This window comes from Cetorhinus maximus, chromosome 14, assembly GCF_964194155.1.
Source record: "Cetorhinus maximus chromosome 14, sCetMax3.hap1.1, whole genome shotgun sequence".
In the NCBI taxonomy this organism is placed as follows: domain Eukaryota; kingdom Metazoa; phylum Chordata; class Chondrichthyes; order Lamniformes; family Cetorhinidae; genus Cetorhinus; species Cetorhinus maximus.
This window is the reverse complement of record NC_135892.1, coordinates 31,553,692-31,571,413: the sequence shown is the minus strand read 5'-3', so window position 1 is coordinate 31,571,413 and position 17,722 is coordinate 31,553,692.

Here is a 17,722-nt window from a genome sequence, read left to right as displayed (position 1 = left end):
TGTTTCACGCTCCTTTGCTCCACTCCCAGTCTGTTTCACAGAGCTCTGCTCCACTCCCAGTCTGCGTCACACAGCTCTGCTCCACTCCCGGCCTGTTTCCCACAGCTCTGCTCCACTCCCGGCCTGTTTCCCACAGCTCTGCTCTGCTCCCGGCCTGTTTCACACAGCTCTGCTCCACTCCCAGCCTGTTTCACACAGCTCTGCTCCTGGCCTGTTTCCCACAGCTCTACTCCGCTCCCGGCCTGTTTCACACAGCTCTGCTCCACTCCCGGCCTGTTTCACACAGCTCTGCTCCACTCCCGGCCTGTTTCAGGCAGCTCTGCTCCACTCCCGGCTTGTTTCCCACAGCTCTCCTCCACTCCCGGTCTGTTTCACACAGCTTTGCACCACTCCCGGCCTGTTTCCCACAGCTCTGCTCCACGCCCGGCCTGTTTCAAACTGCTCTGCTCCCGGCCTGTTTCGCACAGCTCTGCTCCACTCCCGGCCTGTTTCACACAGCTCTGCTCCACTCCCGGCCTGTTTCCCAAAGCTCTGCTCCACTCCCGGCCTGTTTCACATAGCTCTGCTCCACTCCCGGCCTGTTTCCCACAGCTCTGCTCCACTCCCGGCCTGTTTCACACAGCTCTGCTCCACTCCCGGCCTGTTTCCCACAGTTCTGCTCCACTCCCGGCCTGTTTCACACTGCTCCACTCCCGGCCTGTTTCGCACAGCTCTGCTCCACTCCCGGCCTGTTTCCCACAGCTCTGCTCTACTCCCGGCCTGTTTCCCACAGCTCTGCTCCACTTCCGGCCTTTTTCACACTGCTCTGCTCCACTCCCGGCCTGTTTCACACAGCTCTGCTCTGCTCCCGGCCTGCATCACACTGCTCTGCTCCTCTCCCAGCCTGGTTCACACTGCTCTGCTCCACTTCAGGCCTGTTTCACGCTCCTTTGCTCCACTTCCGGCCTGTTTCACACAGCTCTGATCCAATCCCGGCCTGTTTCACACTGCTCTGCTCTACTCGCGGCCTGTTTCACACTGCTCGGCTCCACTCCTGGCCTGTTTCCCACTGCACTGCTCGCGTCCTGTTTCACACAGCTCTGCTCCACTCCAGGCCTGTTTCACACAGCTTTGCTTCACTCCCGGCCTTTTCACGCTGCTCTGCTCCAATCCCAGCCTGTTTCCCACAGCTCTGCTCCACTCCCAGCCTGTTTCCCACAGCTCTGCTCCACTCCCGGCCTGTTTCACGCTGCTCTGCTCCACTCCGGGCCTGTTTCACACAGCTCTGCTCCACGCCCGGCCTGTTTCCCATAGCTCTGCTCCACTCACGGCCTGTTTCCCACTGCTCTACTCCACTCACGGCCTGTTTCCCACAGCACTGTTCCAATTCCGGCCTGTTTCCCACAGCTCTGCTCCAATTCCGGCCTGTTTCCCACTGCTCGACTCCACTCACGGCCTGTTTCCCACAGCTCTGCTCCACTCCTGGCCTGTTTCCCATAGCTCGGCTCCACTCACGGCCTGTTTCCCACTGCTCTTCTCCACTCACGGCCTGTTTCCCACAGCTCTGCTCCAATCCCGGCCTGTTTCCCACTGCTCTACTCCACTCACGGCCTGTTTCCCACAGCACTGCTCCAATTCCGGCCTGTTTCACACGGTTCTGCTCTACTCGCGGCCTGTTTCACACAGCTCTGCTCGCGTCCTTTTTCACACAGCTCTGCTCCACTACCGGCCTGTTTCATGCTCCTTTGCTCCACTACCGGCCTGTTTCACACAGCTCTGCTCCACTCCCAGCCTGTTTCCCACAGCTCTGCTCCTCTCCCAGCCTGTTTAACACAGCTCTTCTCCACCCCCAGCCTGTTTCACACAGCTCTGCTCCACTCCCGGCATGTTTCACACAGCTCTGCTCTCCTCCCGGCCTGTTTCACACAGCTCTGCTCCACTCCCAGCCTGTTTCACACAGCTCTGCTCTACTCGCGGCCTGTTTCACAATGCTCCACTCCCGGCCTGTTTCACACAGCTCTGCTCCACTCCCGGCCTGTTTCCCACAGCTCTCCTCCACTTCCGGCCTGTTTCCGACAACTCTGCTCCACTCCCGGACTGTTTCCCACAGCTCTGCTCCACTCCCGGCCTGTTTCAGGAAGCTCTGCTCCACTCCCGGCTTGTATCCCACTGCACTCCTCCACTCCCGGCGTGTTTCACACAGCTTTGCACCACTCCCGGCCTGTTTCCCACAGCTCTGCTCCTCTCCCGGCCTGTTTCACACAGCTCTGCTCCCGGCCTATTTCACACAGCACTGCTCCACTCCCGGCCTGTTTCACACAGCTCTGCTCCACTCCCGGCCTTTTTCACACTGCTCTGCTCCCCTCCCGGCCTGTTTCATACATCTCTGCACCACTTCCGACCTGTTTCACACAGCTCTTCTCCACTCCCGGCCTGTTTCACACAGCTCTGCTCCACTCCCGGCCTGTTTCAGACAGCTCTGCTCCTCTCCCGGCTTGTTTCCCACTGCTCTCCTCAACTTCCGGCCTGTTTCCGACAACTCTGCTCCACTCCCGGACTGTTTCCCACAGCTCTGCTCCACTTCCGGCCTGTTTCACACAGCTCTGCTCCACTCCCGCCCTGTTTCAGGCAGCTCTGCTCCACTCCCGGCCTGTTTCACACAGCTCTGCTCCACTCCCGGCCTGTTTCACACAGCTCTGCTCCACTCCCGGCCTGTTTCCCACAGCTCTGCTCCACTCCCGGCCTCTTTCCCACAGCTCTGCGCCACTCCCGACCTGTTTCACATAGCTCTGCTCCACTCCCGGCCTGTTTCCCACAGCTCTGCTCCACTCCCGGCCTGATTCCCACAGCTCTGCTCCACTCCCGGCCTGTTTCACACAGCTCTGCTCTACTCCCAGCCTGTTTCACACTGCTCTGTTCCACTCCCGGCCTGTTTCACACTCCTACACTCCCGGCCTGTTTCGCACAGCTCTGCTCCACTCCCGGCCTGTTTCCCACAGCTCTGCTCCACTCCCGGCCTGTTTCCCACAGCTCTGCTCCACTTCCGGCCTTTTTCACACTGCTCTGCTCCACTCCCGGCCTGTTTCACACAGCTCTGCTCTGCTCCCGGCCTGTATCACACTGCTCTGCTCCTCTCCCAGCCTGGTTCACACTGCTCTGCTCCACTTCAGGCCTGTTTCACGCTCCTTTGCTCCACTTCTGGCCTGTTTCACACAGCTCTGCTCCAATCCCGGCCTGTTTCACACTGCTCTGCTCTACTCGCGGCCTGTTTCACACTGCTCTGCTCCACTCCTGGCCTGTTTCCCACTGCACTGCTCGCGTCCTGTTTCACACAGCTCTGCTCCACTCCCGGCCTGTTTCACACAGCTTTGCTTCACTCCCGGCCTTTTCACGCTGCTCTCCTCCAATCCCAGCCTGTTTCCCACAGCTCTGCTCCACTCCCAGCCTGTTTCCCACAGCTCTGCTCCACTCCCGGCCTGTTTCACGCTGCTCTGCTCCACTCCGGGCCTGTTTCACACAGCTCTGCTCCACGCCCGGCCTGTTTCCCATAGCTCTGCTCCACTCACGGCCTGTTTCCCACTGCTCTACTCCACTCACGGCCTGTTTCCCACAGCTCTGTTCCAATTCCGGCCTGTTTCCCACAGCTCTGCTCCAATTCCGGCCTGTTTCCCACTGCTCTACTCCACTCACGGCCTGTTTCCCACAGCTCTGCTCCACTCCTGGCCTGTTTCCCACAGCTCGGCTCCACTCACGGCCTGTTTCCCACTGCTCTTCTCCACTCACGGCCCGTTTCCCACAGCTCTGCTCCAATCCCGGCTTGTATCCCACTGCACTCCTCCACTCCCGGCGTGTTTCACACAGCTTTGCACCACTCCCGGCCTGTTTCCCACAGCTCTGCTCCTCTCCCGGCCTGTTTCACACAGCTCTGCTCCCGGCCTATTTCACACAGCACTGCTCCACTCCCGGCCTGTTTCACACAGCTCTGCTCCACTCCCGGCCTTTTTCACACTGCTCTGCTCCCCTCCCGGCCTGTTTCACACATCTCTGCACCACTTCCGGCCTGTTTCACACAGCTCTTCTCCACCCCCGGCCTGTTTCACACAGCTCTGCTCCACTCCCGGCCTGTTTCAGACAGCTCTGCTCCTCTCCCGGCTTGTTTCCCACTGCTCACCTCAACTTCCGGCCTGTTTCCGACAACTCTGCTCCACTCCCGGACTGTTTCCCACAGCTCTGCTCCACTTCCGGCCTGTTTCACACAGCTCTGCTCCACTCCCGCCCTGTTTCAGGCAGCTCTGCTCCACTCCCGGCTTGTTTCCCACTGCTCTCCTCCACTCCCGGCCTGTTTTACACAGCTTTGCACCACTCCCGGCCTGTTTCCCACAGCTCTGCTCCACTCCCGGCCTGTTTCCCACAGCTCTGCTCTGCTCCCGGCCTGTTTCACACAGCTCTGCTCCACTCCCAGCCTGTTTCACACAGCTCTGCTCCTGGCCTGTTTCCCACAGCTCTACTCTGCTCCCGGCCTGTTTCACACAGCTCTGCTCCACTCCCGGCGTGTTTCACACAGACCTGCTCCGCTCCCGGCCTGTTTCACACAGCTCTACTCCGCTCCCGGCCTGTTTCACACAGCTCTGCTCCGCTCCCGGCCTGTTTCACACAGCTCTGCTCTGCTCCCGTCCTGTTTCCCACAGCTCTGCTCCCGGCCTGTTTCACACAGCTCTGTTCCACTTCCAGCTTTTTTCACTCAGCTCTGCTCCACTCCCGGCCTGCTTCCCACAGCTCTGCTCCACTTCCGGCTTGTTTCACGCTCCTTTGCTCCACTCCCGGCCTGTTTCCCACAGCTCTGCCCCACTTCCGGCCTTTATCACGCTCCTTTGCTCCACTTCTGGCCTGTTTCACGCTCCTTTGCTCCACTACGGGCCTGTTTCACACTGCTGCACCCCCGGCAGGTTTCCCAAAGCTCTGCTCCACTCCCAGCCTATTTTCCACTGCTCTGCTGGACTTCCGGCATGTTTCACGCTCCTTTGCTCCACTCCCAGTCTGTTTCACAGAGCTCTGCTCCACTCCCAGTCTGCGTCACACAGCTCTGCTCCACTCCCGGCCTGTTTCCCACAGCTCTGCTCCACTTCCGGCCTGTTTCACGCTGCTCTGCTCCACTCCCGGCCTGTTTCACACAGCTCTGCTCCACTCCCGGCCTGTTTTGCACAGCTCTGCTCCACTCCCGGCCTGTTTCGCACAGCTCTGCTCCTCTCCCAGCCTGTTTCACACAGCTCTTCTCCACCCCCGGCCTGTTTCACACAGCTCTGCTCCACTCCCGGCATGTTTCACACAGCTCTGCTCCCCTCCCGGCCTGTTTCACACAGCTCTGCTCCACTCCCGGCCTGTTTCCCACAGCTCTGCTCTACTCGCGGCCTGTTTCACAATGCTCCACTCCCGGCCTGTTTCACACAGCTCTGCTCCACTCCCGGCCTGTTTCCCACAGCTCTCCTCCACTTCCGGCCTGTTTCCGAAAACTCTGCTCCACTCCCGGACTGTTTCCCACAGCTCTGCTCCACTCCCGCCCTGTTTCAGGCAGCTCTGCTCCACTCCCGGCTTGTATCCCACTGCACTCCTCCACTCCCGGCGTGTTTCACACAGCTTTGCACCACTCCCGGACTGTTTCCCACAGCTCTGCTCCTCTCCCGGCCTGTTTCACACAGCTCTGCTCCCGGCCTATTTCACACAGCACTGCTCCACTCCCGGCCTGTTTCACACAGCTCTGCTCCACTCCCGGCCTTTTTCACACTGCTCTGCTCCCCTCCCGGCCTGTTTCACACATCTCTGCACCACTTCCGGCCTGTTTCACACAGCTCTTCTCCACTCCCGGCCTGTTTCACACAGCTCTGCTCCACTCCCGGCCTGTTTCAGACAGCTCTGCTGCTTTCCCGGCTTGTTTCCCACTGCTCTCCTCAACTTCCGGCCTGTTTCCGACAACTCTGCTCCACTCCCGGACTGTTTCCCACAGCTCTGCTCCACTTCCGGCCTGTTTCACACAGCTCTGCTCCACTCCCGCCCTGTTTCATGCAGCTCTGCTCCACTCCTGGCTTGTTTCCCACTGCTCTCCTCCACTCCCGGCCTGTTTTACACAGCTTTGCACCACTCCCAGCCTGTTTCCCACAGCTCGGCTCCTCTCCCGGCCTGTTTGACACACCTCTGCTCCCGGCCTATTTCACACAGCAGTGCTTCACTCCCGGCCTGTTTCACACAGCTTTGCACCACTCCCGGCCTGTTTCCCACAGCTCTGCTCCACTCCCGGCCTGTTTCAAACTGCTCTGCTCCCGGCCTGTTTCACACAGCTCTGCTCCACTCCAGGCCTGTTTCACACAGCTCTGCTCCACTCCCGGCCTGTTTCCCAAAGCTCTGCTCCACTCCCGGCCTGTTTCACATAGCTCTGCTCCACTCCCGGCCTGTTTCCCACAGCTCTGCTCCACTCCCGGCCTGTTTCACATAGCTCTGCTCCACTCCCGGCCTGTTTCCCACAGTTCTGCTCCACTCCCGGCCTGTTTCACACTGCTCCAATCCCGGCCTGTTTCACACAGCTCTGCTCAACTCCCGGCCTGTTTCACACAGCTCTGCTCCACTCCCGGCCTGTTTCCCACAGCTCTGCTCCACTCCCGGCCTGTTTCCCACAGCTCTGCTCCACTCCCGGCCAGTTTCCCACAGCTCTGCGCCACTCCCGGCCTGTTTCACATAGCTCTGCGCCACTCCCGGCCTGTTTCACATAGCTCTGCTCCACTCCCGCCCTGTTTCAGGCAGCTCTGCTCCACTCCCGGCCTGTTTCACACAGCTCTGCTCCACTCCCGGCCTGTTTCACACAGCTCTGCTCCACTCCCGGCCTGTTTCCCACAGCTCTGCTCCACTCCCGGCCTCTTTCCCACAGCTCTGCGCCACTCCCGACCTGTTTCACATAGCTCTGCTCCACTCCCGGCCTGTTTCCCACAGCTCTGCTCCACTCCCGGCCTGATTCCCACAGCTCTGCTCCACTCCCGGCCTGTTTCACACAGCTCTGCTCTACTCCCAGCCTGTTTCACACTGCTCTGTTCCACTCCCGGCCTGTTTCACACTCCTACACTCCCGGCCTGTTTCGCACAGCTCTGCTCCACTCCCGGCCTGTTTCCCACAGCTCTGCTCCACTCCCGGCCTGTTTCCCACAGCTCTGCTCCACTTCCGGCCTTTTTCACACTGCTCTGCTCCACTCCCGGCCTGTTTCACACAGCTCTGCTCTGCTCCCGGCCTGTATCACACTGCTCTGCTCCTCTCCCAGCCTGGTTCACACTGCTCTGCTCCACTTCAGGCCTGTTTCACGCTCCTTTGCTCCACTTCCGGCCTGTTTCACACAGCTCTGCTCCAATCCCGGCCTGTTTCACACTGCTCTGCTCTACTCGCGGCCTGTTTCACACAGCTCTGCTCCACTCCTGGCCTGTTTCCCACTGCACTGCTCGCGTCCTGTTTCACACAGCTCTGCTCCACTCCCGGCCTGTTTCACACAGCTTTGCTTCACTCCCGGCCTTTTCACGCTGCTCTCCTCCAATCCCAGCCTGTTTCCCACAGCTCTGCTCCACTCCCAGCCTGTTTCCCACGGCTCTGCTCCACTCCCGGCCTGTTTCACGCTGCTCTGCTCCACTCCGGGCCTGTTTCACACAGCTCTGCTCCACGCCCGGCCTGTTTCCCATAGCTCTGCTCCACTCACGGCCTGTTTCCCACTGCTCTACTCCACTCACGGCCTGTTTCCCACAGCTCTGTTCCAATTCCGGCCTGTTTCCCACAGCTCTGCTCCAATTCCGGCCTGTTTCCCACTGCTCTACTCCACTCACAGCCTGTTTCCCACAGCTCTGCTCCACTCCTGGCCTGTTTCCCACAGCTCGGCTCCACTCACGGCCTGTTTCCCACTGCTCTTCTCCACTCACGGCCCGTTTCCCACAGCTCTGCTCCAATCCCGGCTTGTATCCCACTGCACTCCTCCACTCCCGGCGTGTTTCACACAGCTTTGCACCACTCCCGGCCTGTTTCCCACAGCTCTGCTCCTCTCCCGGCCTGTTTCACACAGCTCTGCTCCCGGCCTATTTCACACAGCACTGCTCCACTCCCGGCCTGTTTCACACAGCTCTGCTCCACTCCCGGCCTTTTTCACACTGCTCTGCTCCCCTCCCGGCCTGTTTCACACATCTCTGCACCACTTCCGGCCTGTTTCACACAGCTCTTCTCCACCCCCGGCCTGTTTCACACAGCTCTGCTCCACTCCCGGCCTGTTTCAGACAGCTCTGCTCCTCTCCCGGCTTGTTTCCCACTGCTCACCTCAACTTCCGGCCTGTTTCCGACAACTCTGCTCCACTCCCGGACTGTTTCCCACAGCTCTGCTCCACTTCCGGCCTGTTTCACACAGCTCTGCTCCACTCCCGCCCTGTTTCAGGCAGCTCTGCTCCACTCCCGGCTTGTTTCCCACTGCTCTCCTCCACTCCCGGCCTGTTTTACACAGCTTTGCACCACTCCCGGCCTGTTTCCCACAGCTCTGCTCCACTCCCGGCCTGTTTCCCACAGCTCTGCTCTGCTCCCGGCCTGTTTCACACAGCTCTGCTCCACTCCCAGCCTGTTTCACACAGCTCTGCTCCTGGCCTGTTTCCCACAGCTCTACTCTGCTCCCGGCCTGTTTCACACAGCTCTGCTCCACTCCCGGCGTGTTTCACACAGACCTGCTCCGCTCCCGGCCTGTTTCACACAGCTCTACTCCGCTCCCGGCCTGTTTCACACAGCTCTGCTCCGCTCCCGGCCTGTTTCACACAGCTCTGCTCTGCTCCCGTCCTGTTTCCCACAGCTCTGCTCCCGGCCTGTTTCACACAGCTCTGTTCCACTTCCAGCTTTTTTCACTCAGCTCTGCTCCACTCCCGGCCTGCTTCCCACAGCTCTGCTCCACTTCCGGCTTGTTTCACGCTCCTTTGCTCCACTCCCGGCCTGTTTCCCACAGCTCTGCCCCACTTCCGGCCTTTATCACGCTCCTTTGCTCCACTTCTGGCCTGTTTCACGCTCCTTTGCTCCACTACGGGCCTGTTTCACACTGCTGCACCCCCGGCAGGTTTCCCAAAGCTCTGCTCCACTCCCAGCCTATTTTCCACTGCTCTGCTGGACTTCCGGCATGTTTCACGCTCCTTTGCTCCACTCCCAGTCTGTTTCACAGAGCTCTGCTCCACTCCCAGTCTGCGTCACACAGCTCTGCTCCACTCCCGGCCTGTTTCCCACAGCTCTGCTCCACTTCCGGCCTGTTTCACGCTGCTCTGCTCCACTCCCGACCTGTTTCACACAGCTCTGCTCCACTCCCGGCCTGTTTTGCACAGCTCTGCTCCACTCCCGGCCTGTTTCGCACAGCTCTGCTCCTCTCCCAGCCTGTTTCACACAGCTCTTCTCCACCCCCGGCCTGTTTCACACAGCTCTGCTCCACTCCCGGCATGTTTCACACAGCTCTGCTCCCCTCCCGGCCTGTTTCACACAGCTCTGCTCCACTCCCGGCCTGTTTCACACAGCTCTGCTCTACTCGCGGCCTGTTTCACAATGCTCCACTCCCGGCCTGTTTCACACAGCTCTGCTCCACTCCCGGCCTGTTTCCCACAGCTCTCCTCCACTTCCGGCCTGTTTCCGACAACTCTGCTCCACTCCCGGACTGTTTCCCACAGCTCTGCTCCACTCCCGCCCTGTTTCAGGCAGCTCTGCTCCACTCCCGGCTTGTATCCCACTGCACTCCTCCACTCCCGGCGTGTTTCACACAGCTTTGCACCACTCCCGGCCTGTTTCCCACAGCTCTGCTCCTCTCCCGGCCTGTTTCACACAGCTCTGCTCCCGGCCTATTTCACACAGCACTGCTCCACTCCCGGCCTGTTTCACACAGCTCTGCTCCACTCCCGGCCTTTTTCACACTGCTCTGCTCCCCTCCCGGCCTGTTTCACACATCTCTGCACCACTTCCGGCCTGTTTCACACAGCTCTTCTCCACTCCGGGCCTGTTTCACACAGCTCTGCTCCACTCCCGGCCTGTTTCAGACAGCTCTGCTCCTTTCCCGGCTTGTTTCCCACTGCTCTTCTCAACTTCCGGCCTGTTTCCGACAACTCTGCTCCACTCCCGGACTGTTTCCCACAGCTCTGCTCCACTTCCGGCCTGTTTCACACAGCTCTGCTCCACTCCCGCCCTGTTTCATGCAGCTCTGCTCCACTCCCGGCTTGTTTCCCACTGCTCTCCTCCACTCCCCACCTGTTTTACACAGCTTTGCACCACTCCCAGCCTGTTTCCCACAGCTCGGCTCCTCTCCCGGCCTGTTTCACACACCTCTGCTCCCGGCCTATTTCACACAGCACTGCTACACTCCCGGCCTGTTTCACACAGCTCTGCTCCACTCGCGGCCTGTTTCCCACAGCTCTGCTCCACTTGCGACCTGTTTCACACAGCTCTGCTCCACTCCCGGCCTGTTTCAGGCAGCTCTGCTCCACTCCCGGCTTGTTTCCCACAGCTCTCCTCCACTCCCGGTCTGTTTCACACAGCTTTGCACCACTCCCGGCCTGTTTCCCACAGCTCTGCTCCACTCCCGGCCTGTTTCAAACTGCTCTGCTGCCGGCCTGTTTCACACAGCTCTGCTCCACTCCAGGCCTGTTTCACACAGCTCTGCTCCACTCCCGGCCTGTTTCCCAAAGCTCTGCTCCACTCCCGGCCTGTTTCACATAGCTCTGCTCCACTCCCGGCCTGTATCCCACAGCTCTGCTCCACTCCCGGCCTGTTTCACACAGCTCTGCTCCACTCCCGGCCTGTTTCCCACAGTTCTGCTCCACTCCCGGCCTGTTTCACACTGCTCCGATCCCGGCCTGTTTCACACAGCTCTGCTCCACTCCCGGCCTGTTTCACACAGCTCTGCTCCACTCCCGGCCTGTTTCCCACAGCTCTGCTCCACTCCCGGCCTGTTTCCCACAGCTCTGCTCCACTCCCGGCCAGTTTCCCACAGCTCTGCGCCACTCCCGGCCTGTTTCACATAGCTCTGCTCCACTCCCGGCCTGTTTCCCACAGCTCTGTTCTACTCCCGGCCTGTTTCACACTCCTACACTCCCGGCCTGTTTCGCACAGCTCTGCTCCACTCCCGGCCTGTTTCCCACAGCTCTGCTCTACTCATGGCCTGTTTCCCACAGCTCTGCTCCACTTCCGGCCTTTTTCACACTGCTCTGCTCCACTCCCGGCCTGTTTCACACAGCTCTGCTCTGCTCCCGGCCTGCATCACACTGCTCTGCTCCTCTCCCAGCCTGGTTCACACTGCTCTGCTCCACTTCAGGCCTGTTTCACGCTCCTTTGCTCCACTTCCGGCCTGTTTCACACAGCTCTGATCCAATCCCGGCCTGTTTCACACTGCTCTGCTCTACTCGCGGCCTGTTTCACACAGCTCTGCTCCACTCCTGGCCTGTTTCCCACTGCACTGCTCGCGTCCTGTTTCACACAGCTCTGCTCCACTCCCGGCCTGTTTCACACAGCTTTGCTTCACTCCCGGCCTTTTCACGCTGCTCTGCTCCAATCCCAGCCTGTTTCCCACAGCTCTGCTCCACTCCCAGCCTGTTTCCCACAGCTCTGCTCCACTCCCGGCCTGTTTCACGCTGCTCTGCTCCACTCCGGGCCTGTTTCACACAGCTCTGCTCCACGCCCGGCCTGTTTCCCATAGCTCTGCTCCACTCACGGCCTGTTTCCCACTGCTCTACTCCACTCACGGCCTGTTTCCCACAGCACTGTTCCAATTCCGGCCTGTTTCCCACAGCTCTGCTCCAATTCCGGCCTGTTTCCCACTGCTCTACTCCACTCACGGCCTGTTTCCCACAGCTCTGCTCCACTCCTGGCCTGTTTCCCATAGCTCGGCTCCACTCACGGCCTGTTTCCCACTGCTCTTCTCCACTCACGGCCTGTTTCCCACAGCTCTGCTCCAATCCCGGCCTGTTTCCCACTGCTCTACTCCACTCACGGCCTGTTTCCCACAGCTCTGCTCCAATTCCGGCCTGTTTCACACGGTTCTGCTCTACTCGCGGCCTGTTTCACACAGCTCTGCTCGCGTCCTTTTTCACACAGCTCTGCTCCACTACCGGCCTGTTTCATGCTCCTTTGCTCCACTACCGGCCTGTTTCACACAGCTCTGCTCCACTCCCGGCCTGTTTCCCACAGCTCTGCTCCACTCCCGGCCTGTTTCCCACAGCTCTGCTCTGCTCCCGGCCTGTTTAACACAGCTCTGCTCCACTCCCAGCCTGTTTCACACAGCTCTGCTCCTGGCCTGTTTCCCACAGCTCTACTCTGCTCCCGGCCTGTTTCACACAGCTCTGCTCCACTCCCGGCCTGTTTCACACAGCCCTGCTCTGCTCCCGGCCTGTTTCACACAGCTCTACTCTGCTCCCGGCCTGTTTCACACAGCTCTGCTCCGCTCCCGGCCTGTTTCACACAGCTCTGCTCTGCTCCCGTCCTGTTTCCCACAGCTCTGCTCCCGGCCTGTTTCACACAGCTCTGTTCCACTTCCAGCTTGTTTCACTCAGCTCTGCTCCACTCCCGGCCTGTTTCCCACAGCTCTGCTCCACTTCCGGCTTGTTTCACGCTCCTTTGCTCCACTCCCGGCCTGTTTCCCACAGCTCTGCCCCACTTCCGGCCTTTATCACGCTCCTTTGCTCCACTTCTGGCCTGTTTCACGCTCCTTTGCTCCACTACGGGCCTGTTTCACACTGCTGCACCCCCGGCAGGTTTCCCAAAGCTCTGCTCCACTCCCAGCCTATTTTCCACTGCTCTGCTGGACTTCCGGCATGTTTCACGCTCTTTTGCTCCACTCCCAGTCTGTTTCACAGAGCTCTGCTCCACTCCCAGTCTGCGTCACACAGCTCTGCTCCACTCCCGGCCTGTTCCCCACAGCTCTGCTCCACTTCCGGCCTGTTTCATGCTGCTCTGCTCCACTCCCGGCCTGTTTCACACAGCTCTGCACCACTCCCGGCCTGTTTTGCACAGCTCTGCTCCACTCCCGGCCTGTTTCGCACAGCTCTGCTCCTCTCCCAGCCTGTTTCACACAGCTCTTCTCCACCCCCGGCCTGTTTCACACAGCTCTGGTCCACTCCCGGCCTGTTTCAGAAAGCTCTGCTCCACTCCCGGCATGTTTCACAAAGCTCTGCTCCCCTCCCGGCCTGTTTCACACAGCTCTGCTCCACTCCCGGCCTGTTTCACACAGCTCTGCTCTACTCGCGGCCTGTTTCACAATGCTCCACTCCCGGCCTGTTTCACACAGCTCTGCTCCACTCCCGGCCTGTTTCCCACAGCTCTGCTCCACTTCCGACCTGTTTCACACAGCTCTGCTCCACTACCGGCCTGTTTCAGACAGCTCTGCTCCTCTCCCGGCTTGTTTCCCACTGCTCTCCTCCACTTCCAGCCTGTTTCCGACAACTCTGCTCCACTCCCGGACTGTTTCCCACAGCTCTGCTCCACTCCCGGCCTGTTTCAGGCAGCTCTGCTCCACTCCCGGCTTGTATCCCACTGCACTCCTCCACTCCCGGCGTGTTTCACACAGCTTTGCACCACTCCCGGCCTGTTTCCCACAGCTCTGCTCCTCTCCCGGCCTGTTTCACACAGCTCTGCTCCCGGCCTACTTCACACAGCACTGCTCCACTCCCGGCCTGTTTCACACAGCTCTGCTCCACTCCCGGCCTTTTTCACACTGCTCTGCTCCCCTCCCGGCCTGTTTCACACATCTCTGCACCACTTCCGGCCTGTTTCACACAGCTCTTCTCCACCCCCGGCCTGTTTCACACAGCTCTGCTCCACTCCCGGCCTGTTTCAGACAGCTCTGCTCCTCTCCCGGCTTGTTTCCCACTGCTCTCCTCAACTTCCGGCCTGTTTCCGACAACTCTGCTCCACTCCCGGACTGTTTCCCACAGCTCTGCTCCACTTCCGGCCTGTTTCACACAGCTCTGCTCTACTCCAGCCCTGTTTCAGGCAGCTCTGCTCCACTCCCGGCTTGTTTCCCACTGCTCTCCTCCACTCCCGGCCTGTTTTACACAGCTTTGCACCACTCCCGGCCTGTTTCCCACAGCTCTGCTCCACTCCCGGCCTGTTTCCCACAGCTCTGCTCTGCTCCCGGCCTGTTTCACACAGCTCTGCTCCACTCCCAGCCTGTTTCACACAGCTCTGCTCCTGGCCTGTTTCCCACAGCTCTACTCTGCTCCCGGCCTGTTTCACACAGCTCTGCTCCACTCCCGGCCTGTTTCACACAGCCCTGCTCTGCTCCCGGCCTGTTTCACACAGCTCTACTCTGCTCCCGGCCTGTTTCACACAGCTCTGCTCCGCTCCCGGCCTGTTTCACACAGCTCTGCTCTGCTCCCGTCCTGTTTCCCACAGCTCTGCTCCCGGCCTGTTTCACACAGCTCTGTTCCACTTCCAGCTTGTTTCACTCAGCTCTGCTCCACTCCCGGCCTGTTTCCCACAGCTCTGCTCCACTTCCGGCTTGTTTCACGCTCCTTTGCTCCACTCCCGGCCTGTTTCCCACAGCTCTGCCCCACTTCCGGCCTTTATCACGCTCCTTTGCTCCACTTCTGGCCTGTTTCACGCTCCTTTGCTCCACTACGGGCCTGTTTCACACTGCTGCACCCCCGGCAGGTTTCCCAAAGCTCTGCTCCACTCCCAGCCTATTTTCCACTGCTCTGCTGGACTTCCGGCATGTTTCACGCTCCTTTGCTCCACTCCCAGTCTGTTTCACAGAGCTCTGCTCCACTCCCAGTCTGCGTCACACAGCTCTGCTCCACTCCCGGCGTGTTTCACACAGCTTTGCACCACTCCCGGCCTGTTTCCCACAGCTCTGCTCCTCTCCCGGCCTGTTTCACACAGCTCTGCTCCCGGCCTATTTCACACAGCACTGCTCCACTCCCGGCCTGTTTCACACAGCTCTGCTCCACTCCAGGCCTTTTTCACACTGCTCTGCTCCCCTCCCGGCCTGTTTCACACATCTCTGCACCACTTCCGGCCTGTTTCACACAGCCCTTCTCCACCCCCGGCCTGTTTCACACAGCTCTGCTCCACTCCCGGCCTGTTTCAGACAGCTCTGCTCCTCTCCCGGCTTGTTTCCCACTGCTCTCCTCAACTTCCGGCCTGTTTCCGACAACTCTGCTCCACTCCCGGACTGTTTCCCACAGCTCTGCTCCACTTCCGGCCTGTTTCACACAGCTCTGCTCCACTCCCGGCCTGTTTCACACAGCTCTGCTCTACTCGCGGCCTGTTTCACAATGCTCCACTCCCGGCCTGTTTCACACAGCTCTGCTCCACTCCCGGACTGTTTCCCACAGCTCTGCTCCACTTCCGACCTGTTTCACACAGCTCTGCTCCACTACCGGCCTGCTTCAGACAGTTCTGCTCCTCTCCCGGCTTGTTTCCCACTGCTCTCCTCCACTTCCGGCCTGTTTCCGACAACTCTGCTCCACTCCCGGACTGTTTCCCACAGCTCTGCTCCACTCCCGGCCTGTTTCAAGCAGCTCTGCTCCACTCCCGGCTTGTATCCCACTGCACTCCTCCACTCCCGGCGTGTTTCACACAGCTCTGCTCCACTCCCGGACTTTTTCACACTGCTCTGCTCCCCTCCCGGCCTGTTTCACACATCTCTGCACCACTTCCGGCCTGTTTCACACAGCTCTTCTCCACTCCCGGCCTGTTTCACACAGCTCTGCTCCACTCCCGGCCTGTTTCAGAAAGCTCTGCTCCTCTCCCGGCTTGTTTCCCACTGCTCTCCTCAACTTCCGGCCTGTTTCCGACAACTCTGCACCACTCCCAGCCTGTTTCCAACTGCTCTGCACCACTCCCGGCCTGTTTCCCACAGCTCTGCACCACTCCCAGCCTGTTTCACACAACTCTGCTCCACTCCCAGCCTGTTTCCCACTGCTCTGCTCTGCTCCCGGCCTGTCTCTCACAGCTCTGCTCCACTCCCGGCCTGTTTCCCACAGCTCTGCTCTGCTCCCGTCCTGTTTCCCATAGCTCTGCTCCACTCCCGGCCTGGTTCACTCAGCTCTGCTCCACTCCCGGCCTGTTTCTCACAGCTCTGCTCCACTCCCAGCCTGTTTCACTCAGCTCTGCTCCACTCCCGGCCTGTTTCACGCTGCTCTGCTCCACTCCCGGCCTGTTTCCCACAGCTCTGCTCTGCTCCCGGCCTGTTTCCCACAGCGCTGCTCCACTCCCAGCTTGTTTCACAATGCGCCACTCCCGGCCTGTTTTCCGCTGCTCTGATCCACTCTCGGCCTGTTTCCCACAGCTCTGCTCTGCTCCCGGTCTGTTTCCCACAGCTCTGCTCCACTCCCGGTCTGTTTCACACTGCGCCACTCCCGGCCTGTTTCCCACAGCTCTGCTCCACTTCCGGCCTGTTTCCCACAGCTCTGCTCCGCTTCCGGCCTGCTTCCCACAGCTCTGCTCCACTTCCGGTCTGTTTCAAACAGCTCTGCTCCACTTCCGGCCTGTTTCCCACAGCTCTGCTCCACTCCCGGACTGTTTCAGACAGCTCTGCTCCACTCCCGGCTTGTTTCCCACTGCTCTCCTCCACTTCCGGCCTGTTTCCGACAGCTCTGCTCCACTCCCGGCCTGTTTCCCACAGCTCTGCTCCACTCCCGGCCGGTTTCACGCTCCTTTGCTCCACTCCCGGCCTGTTTCCCACAGCTCTGCTCCACTCGCTGCCTGTTTCACGCTCCTTTGCTGCACTCCCGGCCTGATTCACACAGCTCTGCTCCTCTTCCAGCCTGTTTCACACAGCTCTGCTCAACTTACAGCCTGTTTCACACAGCTCTGCTCCACTTCCAGCCTGTTTCACACAGCTCTGCTCCACTTCCAGCCAGTTTCGCACAGCTCTGCTCCACTCATGGCCTGTTTCACACTGCTCTGCTCCACTTCTGGCCTGTTTCACGCTCCTTTGCTCCCGGCTTATTTCTCACAGCTCTGCACCACTCCCAGTATGTTTCACTCAGCTCTGCTCCACTCCCAGTCTGTTTCACTCATCTCTGCTCCACTCCCGGCCTGTTTCACACAGCTCTGCTCTACTCCCGACCTGTTTGACACAGCTCGGCTCCACTCCCGGCATGTTTCACTCTGCACCACTCCCGGCCTGTTTCACACAGCTCTGCTCCACTCGCGGCCTGTTTCCCACAGCTCTGCTCCACTCCCGGCATGTTTCACTCTGCACCACTCCCAGCCTGTTTCACACAGCTCTGCACCACTCCTGGCCTGTTTCACACAGCTCTGCACCACTCCCGGCCTGTTTCACACAGCTCTGCTCCACTCCCGGCCTGTTTCACACAGCTCTGCACCACTCCCGGCCTGTTTCGCACAGCTCTGCACCACTCCCGGCCTGTTTCGCACAGCTCTGCACCACTCCCGACCTGTTTCACACAGCTCTGCTCCGGGCCTGCTTCACACAGCTCTGCTCCACTCCCAGCCTGTTTCACACAGCTCTGCTTCACTCCCGGCCATTTCCGACAGCTCTGCTCCAATCCCGGCCTGTTTCCCACAGCTCTGCTACACTCCCGGCCTGTTTCTGACAGCTCTGCTCCACTCCCGGCTTGTTTCCCACTGCTCTCCTCCATTTCCGGCCTGTTTCACGCTCCTTTGCTCCACTCCCGGTCTGTTTCCCACAGCTCAGCACTACTCCCGGCCTGTTTCCCACAGCTCTGCACCACTCCCAGCCTTTTTCACACAGCTCTGC